This window comes from Mastomys coucha, unplaced genomic scaffold, assembly GCF_008632895.1.
Source record: "Mastomys coucha isolate ucsf_1 unplaced genomic scaffold, UCSF_Mcou_1 pScaffold20, whole genome shotgun sequence".
In the NCBI taxonomy this organism is placed as follows: domain Eukaryota; kingdom Metazoa; phylum Chordata; class Mammalia; order Rodentia; family Muridae; genus Mastomys; species Mastomys coucha.
In genome coordinates, this window is record NW_022196903.1 from 62,809,956 (window position 1) to 62,819,631 (window position 9,676).

The following is a 9,676-nucleotide window of genomic DNA, read 5'->3' on the forward strand; positions in this document are numbered from 1 at the left end:
ACTGGAAGCCCCAGCAAGTTTAGAGGTCAGGTGGGTGGGGGGTAGGGAAATCCATGTTAGGTCAGGGGAGTGGGAAGGACATATGGAATGTGAACAGTCAGAGGTTGGATGGGTGGGGTGATAAAATATGGAGTGCAATAAATAAATAAATAAATAAATTAATTAATTAATTAAAAATTAAAAAATAATGAAGTATGCATTAAAGACAATTTGGGACATACTGTTACATGTTAATCAAAACGTTTACCACAATTCATCTCTAGATAGAAGCAGCTGGGCCCTAGGGAGGCAATGGAAGTTTTTGTTCCAGTCTGTGGCACTGTGTAGTGGTGTACTACTCCCCTGCTGACAGTAGTAAGTGGCACCATCTTCAGCCTCCATTCTGCTGATTGTGAAAGAGTAGGAAGTCCCAGACCCACTGCCACTGATGCGAGCTGGGACTCCAGAGGCCAGATAGGATGTTCTATAAACCACAAGTTTAGGGAAGGCTCCTGGCTTCTGCTGGTACCAGTGTAAGTAATTGGAACTTATACTTGAGCTGGCTCTGCAGGTGATTGTGACCTTTTCCCCTAGAGATGCAACCATGGATGATGGAGACTGGGTCAACACAATGTCTCCACTGGACACTATGATAAGGAGAAAAAAGATAAAAGAGAGAGAGGTTTATAGACATAGAAGTACAAAAATAACTTGATGCCACCAAATATTCAGAAGAACAAAAATCAAAAATTAGTTTATCAGCCGGGCGGTGGTGGCGCACGCCTTTAATCCCAGCACTTGGGAGGCAGAGGCAGGCGGATCTCTGAGTTCGAGGCCAGCCTGGTCTACAGAGTGAGTTCCAGGACAGCCAGGGCTAAACAGAGAAACCCTGTCTCAAAAAATATATAAAAAAAAAAAAAAAATTAGTTTATCTTAATTTCAGATTTCCCCAGGGCAGGTGGTCTTGCATTCTGAATTCATATTTTGTGGTGTATCTTACCTGAGACACTGACAAGCAAGAAGCTGAATATCTGCACCTGAAAATCCATTGTGTTTTTTAATCTCGATCTCAGGTTACATACCCAGTATTCTCATAAGTACATCTCTTTAAAGCAATGTTTGTGGTTTCTGAAGATGAAATATGCAAATAGTAAGCATACATAGGCTAGGCAGTTCTTCACCTATAAACTCATGTGGTCTTTCATTTGGTGCATGTCCAGTTACTCTAAGAGAGTGTCTACTTCAGTCTAACGCTCTCCCAACTGAGCTATTTCGGCGCCTCCCAGGGTCTCAACCACCAACCAAGGACTGCACATAGAGGGGTCTGATTGTTCAAGCAGCATGTGTATGGTAGAGGATTGCAAAATCGATCATCAATAGGAGGAGAGGACCTTGGCCCTGTGAAGGTTCTATGCCCCAGTGTAGGGGAATGCCAGGGCCAGAAAGTGGGAGAGGGTGGGGTGGCAGGCATGGGGAGGGGGGAGGCAACAGGGGTTTGTTTTTGTTTGGTTTTTTGTTTTTTGGAGGGGAAACTGGGAAAGGAGAAATTCGCATGTAAATAAAGAAAATATCTAAAATAAAAAAAAAAAAGAGAGTGTCTACTTATTTGTAGTCATTGTGCCAACAAGAAAGGAATTTTCATGTTTCTCTTCATCCCATGTGGTACATAATTCTTACCACAGTATAGTACACGTGTTTCTACAAAACCTTGCTTAATTTACTCTTCTTTATCATGACAAGTTCTATTAAGTAGTTTCATTCATACTTCTTCCATAATAAAGTTATTTTTGGATGACTTTCTAAGGGATGACTCAGATTGCTCAGGAGCCCTTTCTGCTTCCTGTTTCCTTAGAAGCTGCTCTGCTGAGAAGATATTCATCTACCCTATATAATCATATGACTGCTCACTAAAGACTGGGAAAACCAGCTTTCAAGACTTTTATCGGAACTCAGGAGTCTTTAGAGACATTTCTGTAATATTCAATCATTAATGTTATATCCAGAAGAATAGGAAAAAGAGCCCTCCCACTGAATGAAAATACAAGCACTGATGTTTTCATGGCAACATTTATTTGTCGAGTACTCTGCCTCAAGCTGGTTTTAAGAAAAATGAGGTCTAGGAGGTTCTGACAAATGTACTCATCTAAATTACCATCATACTCAATTTCAAAGCAAGTTCAGCTACTGTTTAGGTTATATCATATTTTATCTTGTACTATTTGAGCATACTTCTCATCTAAGCTATGCTTTAATTATTAAACTGTGACAGCTACTGAGGAAATAAATTAATTTATAATTTTTATTAAAAGTGTTACCACATCTTACAGCAAACTTTAATTTCATTCTTAAAAACTGTGAATTTAAACACTGTGCATGAGGAATCATAGAGATCTTGCTTGATTTTATGTAGTAATGGAAAGATGGCTCAGAAGTTAAAGGCACTGGCAGTTCTTCCAGAGGTCCTGAGTTCAATTCCCAGCAACACCATGTTGGCTCATGAACATCTACAATGAGATCTGGTGACTGCTTCAGCCTTCAGGCAAATACCCAGGCAGAAGACTGCATACATAAATAAATAAAACTTTTAAAAATAAGAAAGAATATCTGCCACTTAAAGTATGATTTCGGAGAACTCATTTCTAAGTAAATGGCTTCTCTTCCTTGGGGATAACCTGTGGTCTCTTTTCCCATTGTTTTTGTTTAGTAGTTACTTGGTAGTATTGTTCTTTTTCTTCTTCAGAATGAAAGAACTTTCCTTATTATTGTAACTACAGATTTGATATTTTATCAATAATAACAGTAAATCTAGCTGTGGTTTAATATAAGATACAGAAACAAATGAATCAGCACATTAGATAATAAGCCTTGTGGGTAAAGACAAGATATCTTCATCAAGTGAGTTCTGAAACTCACTTGCAATTTGAATCAAAATATAACTCAAAAGTGTGATAATAATTTCCTTGGCCCTACTGACTATGAGGGACTTACGGTCATTTCTTTCTAATTATTTATATTTATTTATTTTATTCTATGTATATGGGTATTTGTCTACATATATATTGAGCAACACATGCATGTTTGATTCTTGAGTAAGTCAAAAGAGGGCTTCAGTTACCAGAGAACTGGAGTTATGCAGAGCTGTAAAATGTCATGTCGGTTCTGGAATTCAAATCATGATTTCCTATAAGAGAAACAAGTGGTCTTATCTGCTGAAGCATTTTTCCTACCACTGGGACATCATATCTCAACCTTCAGTATAATTAATTTTCTCAATTCCCTCTGGAACTAAGACTACAACAAACTACTAGTGGAAATGTATTCCACTGAAGCAGAGAAGACTGTTGCTAGAAGCCAGAATTCTAGAAGAGGCTTAATCATCCCTTCTGAAGACAGTGAACTTCTGACTCATCATGTTCAATGAAATAACTGTGAATGTGTGCAGTACCAAGACAACTTGCAAGGAATTGAAGAAAGACTTGGAAATCTTCCTAGTATAGTGCATCAAGCGACAGGGAATTTTTGTATTCTGGTGTGGAATAATTGCATCTCTAAGGCTCATGACATCAATAGTTATGTGTTAATGGTGCCCTCTTCTGGAAACATCGCCCAAATGAAGACAGAGCTGGGTATTGTCATTTATTTTAAATCTAGAGAAAAAAATCTTATATTCACAATGGCCAGTGATAAATACTAGCTTGCTTAGAAAAAATGATACTTCTGTTGAAAAGTCAAGACTTGAACAATTCTTTTCTTTCAGTAGCCAAAGCAGTAAAGAAAAATAAAGTGTATGCAGTTGCATGTATGCAGTACATGTACACAAGTACTCCAATTCACACCATAACACAAAGACTTGTCAATGAAAAAATGTTAAATACTGCTTTAAAAGTGTCTAAAGTGAATATATTCTTATAAGAATGTTATGTTGAAATTCATGACATACTAAATAGACATACTGGCTAAAATAACATAGAGGTTATTATGGTTGTAAAGGTATCAAGTTGTTTAATATAAAGCAATAATGTGTCAAATTGTTGAATATATTGTGTAATTTTGTAAAAGAATGGCACTTTATAATGGCAAAATACTGCTCAATTGAAGTTCTGTATGTAGTGACATAAGTTGAGGACCATAAAAATTATACAAAAGTCAGAAAGGCAGAGGATTTTATTGGATAAATGTTGTTCACATTTAATGAAAATGACTTTTCAGCATTCCTCCATTGCTGGTGGAATGGAAAACTCATAAAACCACTTTGGAAATCAAATTGGAGTTTCCTTGGGAAGCTGGAAATAGATCTACAAGAGGACCCAGAATTATCACTCTTGGGAATATACGATGCCCCACTCTTGGGAATATACCATGCCACAAGGGCATGTGTTCCACTATGTTCATAGCAGCCTTATTTGTGATAGCCAGAAGCTGAATACAACCCAGATACCCCAAGACAGAAGAATCAAAACAGACAATGGAATACTACTCAGATATTAAGAATAAGGACATCCTGAGTTTTGCAGGCAAATGGATGGAACTAAAAAGTATCATCCTGACTGAGGTAACTCAGACCCAAAAGGACAAGCATGGTATGTACTCACTAATATGTGGGTATTAATCAAAGAGAAAAGTACAGAACCTAAGATACAGACCACAGAACTCAAAAAGATCAACAAGCTGAAGGACTGAAGTGAGGATGCCTCAGTCCCACTAGGAAGGGAGAAGAAATCAATCACAAGGGGACAGTGAGTGAGGGACCAGGGATGGGAAGTGGACAGGGGTGAGGTAAGAGAGAGGGGAACCTGAGACTACAACTGGCTAAAATAACTTAGAGGATACTATGCTTGAAAATGTATCAAATTGTTTAATATAAATAATAATGTGTGCAATTATTGAATATATTGTGTAATTTTGTAAAAGAATGGAACTTTATAATGGTAGAGTATATACTCAACTGAAGCACTGTATGTAGTAACATAAGTTGAGGACCATAAAAATCATACAAAAGTCAGAAAGGCTTTTCTGCAGTATTAGTTGAGGGAAAAGGACTGAATCCCTGAGGGCCAGCAGAAACAATAGTAACAGGCAACCTCAGGAGGTAGTAGGTTGAAGGAGACCCTCCAGAATGCACTAGAGACCTAAGAGGTGAGAGACTCTCAGAACTCTAAGGGAGTTAGAACCCTAAGGGAGGGACCTTTGATGAAAAGCCCAGCATTAGGGAGAGGGAACTTATGGAGCCCACCTCCTGCAGCAAATCAGGACATCAAGGGACAGGTTGCCATCCTACAGTCAAAACTGACCCATAATTGTTTCTGTCTGGACACACTTCAGGGATGGAAATGGAGAGAAGCCTGATGAAAAGAAGGTCCAGTGACAGGCCCTAAGTGGGATATAACACAAGGGGAAGTCCAACACTATTACTATGCCTAACACTATTACTGAGGCTACGGAGTGCTCACAAAATGGGACTAATCATGACAACACTCTGGAAGACCCAACCAATTGGTTGTGTATCAGAAGCAGCTGACCCCTGTTGTTGAATTAGGAAAAGGCTGGAAGAAGCTAAGGAGGAGGGTGGTCCTGTAGGAGGACCAGCAGTCTCAATTAATCTGTACTCCAGGGATCTCTCAAACACTGAAACACCAACCAGACAGCATACACCAGCTGATATGAGGCCCCCAACACATATACAACAGAGGACTGCCAGGTCTGGGTTTAGTCAGAGAAAATGCACCTAACCCTCAAGAGTCTGGAGGCCCCAGGTGGTTTTGAGGTCTGGTTTGGTGGGAGGTAGAGACTACTTCATGAAGACAGGGGGTCAGGAGGAGGTATGGGATGTGGAACAGTCAGGGAATGGACTGGGGAAGGGAATAAAATCTGGCTTTGTTTTAATATTTATCATTTATACTAAAATATTTTTCTTATATAAATACATTAGTTCTTTAGGTTTATAATCTATTAACAAAATTTTAAGTTGAGGAATTAGGTTGCTACATCTTCTTAGCAAGTTTGTTCTCCTGTATGATATATTAAGACCATCTTCTAGGAAAAATAAACAAATAAATAAATAAATAAATAAAAATCAAATATGAAAGAAAATAACTTTTGAAGTGTAATATCTTTCTTATCTCTTAATACTAAGATATATAATGATATCCATTAATTTATGAATAGATGAGTTAATATTCTTTGTAAAATGTGCATCTCTGTGCACATCTATGTACATATAAAATGTGGATCATCTGGTTAATCCAGATGATACTATGTCTAAGTATAAAGAAAGAGATGAGTAATACAGTCATTCTATCGTTTTCTGTTTTCTTCCACAGCCTTTGAGGGATTATATTGTCACATGAAGAAACATGGAAATAAATGTCTATGCTGAATATCTCTGTCATTTCAACTCTAACCAAATTTGTCTGCATAATCGTCCTGGAAATTTCCTATTTTAAGAGTTTATAGTGGGCTGTAGGGATGGCTCAGTGGTTAAGAGCACTGACTGCTCTTCCAAAGGTCCTGAGTTCAAATCCCAGCAACCACATTTTGGCTCACAACCATCTGTAATGGGGTTCAATGCCCTCTTCGGGACTGTCTGAAGACAGCTACAGTGTACTCATATAAATATAATTTTTAAAAAGGGTTTTTAGTTTTGGAATATGAGACAGGAGACAGATTGACAAGAAGGGATTATGGAGCTTTAACTAGATTAATCACTTGATTTAGTACTGACCAAATAGTAATCACCTTCTAAATTGATCACCTCATGGAAATGCTTCCTTCCATCTGAGGTCCAGTACTGTTTCCATGGCAATGGGTATGGGACATACCTTACTCAATCCTATAGCACTTTTAGGCTGAAGAGTTGTCATATTATTGCAGGCTTTGTAAGAGTGTAAACACACTCTTCCCAGAGTGCTCCCATTTGGTTCAAAGACCTTTTCAGGCAATTTGTCAAGAATATTTTCTTCAACAGTTTGTTCCCTCTATTTTTAAATAAGTCCTATTTTAAATATGTCCTATTTTTTACTTATTTGTGTTAAGTTTTTGGTTCTGCATAACACTTGGAAAGTATACATGTGTTAGAGAAGTGCTGAGTAGCTCAGCCTATGCTAAGACTTCCTCACAAATTATCACCATTGTGACCATTAGGTGGTGATCTATCAAGAGTATGATTTGTTGTATAGACTGTTCTTCATCATTAAAACTGTCTTTAGAACTCTATTTGTAGTACTGGGCAAAGGGAAGTTTTAATGCCTTTAGACAAGATTATTACTTATAATTTGATAGATTAACCACTGCCTTCATTATGGTTTTACTGCTGGTAACAGACACCATGACCAAGACAAGTCTATTTTTTTGTTTTTTTGTTGTTGTTGTTTTTTTGTTTGTTTGTTTGTTTTTGTTTTTTGTTTCTTGTGTTCTTAGTATTTAAACTGTAATAATTTACTATTATTTTCAGAATTATTTCTTAATCACAGAAGTGATAACCTCAAATATTAAAGAAGGTAATGAATGAGCTATTTTCTTTAAGTTAGTTCTTATGACATAGTTCCACAGACATGCCATGGTCTTACAGGAATATAAATACATACTAAATATGCCTCATTAGTACACATACATACATGTGACACAGAAAAGACATCTTAACAAAAATTACTATTCAAAGTGTATATACACAGTACTTTGAGGACAACTTAGATGGCATTTAGGAAGTAGGGATATTCACAATGTTTGAATAAAAAATTAATAAGCTGTTTCATTTGATGAAAACTCCAAGTTAAAGTTCATAAATCATACTCTGGTTTTTTTTGGTTCATTTATTGCTGTAATACACTTATATGCTGTAGTACTTATTCATATGCATGCATGCATCTGCTCCCAATATGGTCTACAGGCAACAATAGCACCAAAGCCATGTGGCCATTCACCATTTATCCACTGTAATGGCCAATCTTGATTGACAACTTGGGAGAATTTAAAATAATCTGGACCCAAGGTTTTGTCTAGAGTGTGTTTCTAGAAAGGTTTAACTAAGACTCATTATGAATGTGAGTAACACTAACCCAAGGGCTGCAGTCTAGGTCCAAATGAAAGAGAGAAAACCAATCAGCCATGAGGCTTGAGTTTCAGCCAGCCAGGGCTATGGAGAAACCCTCTCTCAAAAAATAACAATAAAGAGGTGTAGGGAGTAGGGGGAATTGAGCATTCGCATTCATTCACCCCACCCTGCTCCTCCAGATCTCAATGGCATGCAATGATGGGCCATGCTCTCAAACTGGGGCCAAAATATACTGTATTCTTAGGCTGTTCTTTGTCAGGTGTCTGAGGACAGTCAGAGAATAGCACATCTGTAATTTCTTTCCAGGGTAGAACTCCCTCATTCTTAAACTATCTGTAATTGCTACGTCTTATCAATTATCCCCTTCAATTCAAGGCTACAATGTAATACAAAATAAGACTTCAGATGATGTTAATCCACTTCTACATAGTTTGAACATCATGCTAAGTGACTGAAACCTATGTATACTGATTCAGAAAACTATTTTGTAGAAATTCATAGTCCCAATCTTGCATTTTTTCATTTCCCTAGTTCTATACTTTTGTGTACATAAAACTCTTGTTAATATATTTTTATTAGATAGGCCATTTGAACATCTTCCCATTACTCTCCCAAGGGAAATGTAATCTGAAGTGGAAACTTGTAAAGTTGGTTGGATGGTGTTTTGCTGGGGCAAATACGTGAAGGAATGAAGTGGACACAGGTGAGAGGCTAAGGCACACTCATGAAGGAACGTTTTGCTGAAGTAGACTCAGGAGAGAGGACGTTCTTCTGAAGCAAGTGTGTGGAAGGACATATGGTGGAGGATTCTTTGCTAACAACAGGCATGTATTGGTCCACCTTACACTGTAGTTAAGCTCCATTTGTTGGGACTGAAAAGATTCAGGCTGATTGGATGCACATGATAAGGCTAGTCATGTGGAGGACACAAGATGTCTGGAGGGTATAAATAAGACTCTACAGAGTGATGAAGAGAGAGCTTGTCTTGCTGGTACAGCTAGCTGTGCGATACTTGTAGGTCTTGCTTCTTCACCTATCTTCACTTTCCTGAAAGGCACAGCTAAGAATTTGTCCTGGTGACTCTATTGTTCCCTCCTACTGACTTCAAACAGAGGCTGAGGCCTGACTGTCTCTGCTAGGTTATGTTACCTCTGTTGCTAACCCAACTCTAATGAACTGGACTCCTGATGTATTTGTGAAGTGTTTGCAAGTGGATGAAGTTGCTGCTGCCTGCTAACCTGTGAACTGAACTGCCCATTTCCAGACAACACAGATGGGAGTTGCTCCAAAGATACTTTCTAAACAGGTCTACTTCCTCCATATCCTTTCTTTTCCACTACCTCTGGTCGTAGGTGTTGGGCCATGTTCCTCCCATAGAGTGAAGACCAGCAGGGTGAGTTGAAGGATTCAGGTGGTGGGTGGCATCCTCACTCTACCTCTGCATCTCCAGCAGCTGGGTAGTGACCAGACAGGGGCGGCCACCAGGGAGAAGCAGCAGCTGTGGCCAAGACAAGTCTTATAAATGACAACATTTAATTGTGGCTGGCTTATAGGTTCAGAGCTTCAGTCCACTGTCATCAAGGCAAGAGGATAGCAGCATCTAGTTAGGCATGGTGCAGGCAGAACTGAGAGTTCTACATCTTCATC

At 38.3% G+C, this 9,676-nt stretch overlaps 1 pseudogene across 1 annotated transcript; it reads right to left on the minus strand.

Annotated features, from left to right (window-relative positions):
• Positions 1-230: 230 nt before the first annotated feature.
• On the minus strand, positions 231-1,046 carry LOC116099881 (annotated as a pseudogene). The gene is made up of 2 exons (XR_004122410.1): positions 980-1,046; positions 231-626 (listed from the first exon to the last, which is right to left on the minus strand). The product of XR_004122410.1 is annotated as an Ig kappa chain V-IV region S107B-like (transcript).
• Positions 1,047-9,676: the final 8,630 nt, after the last annotated feature.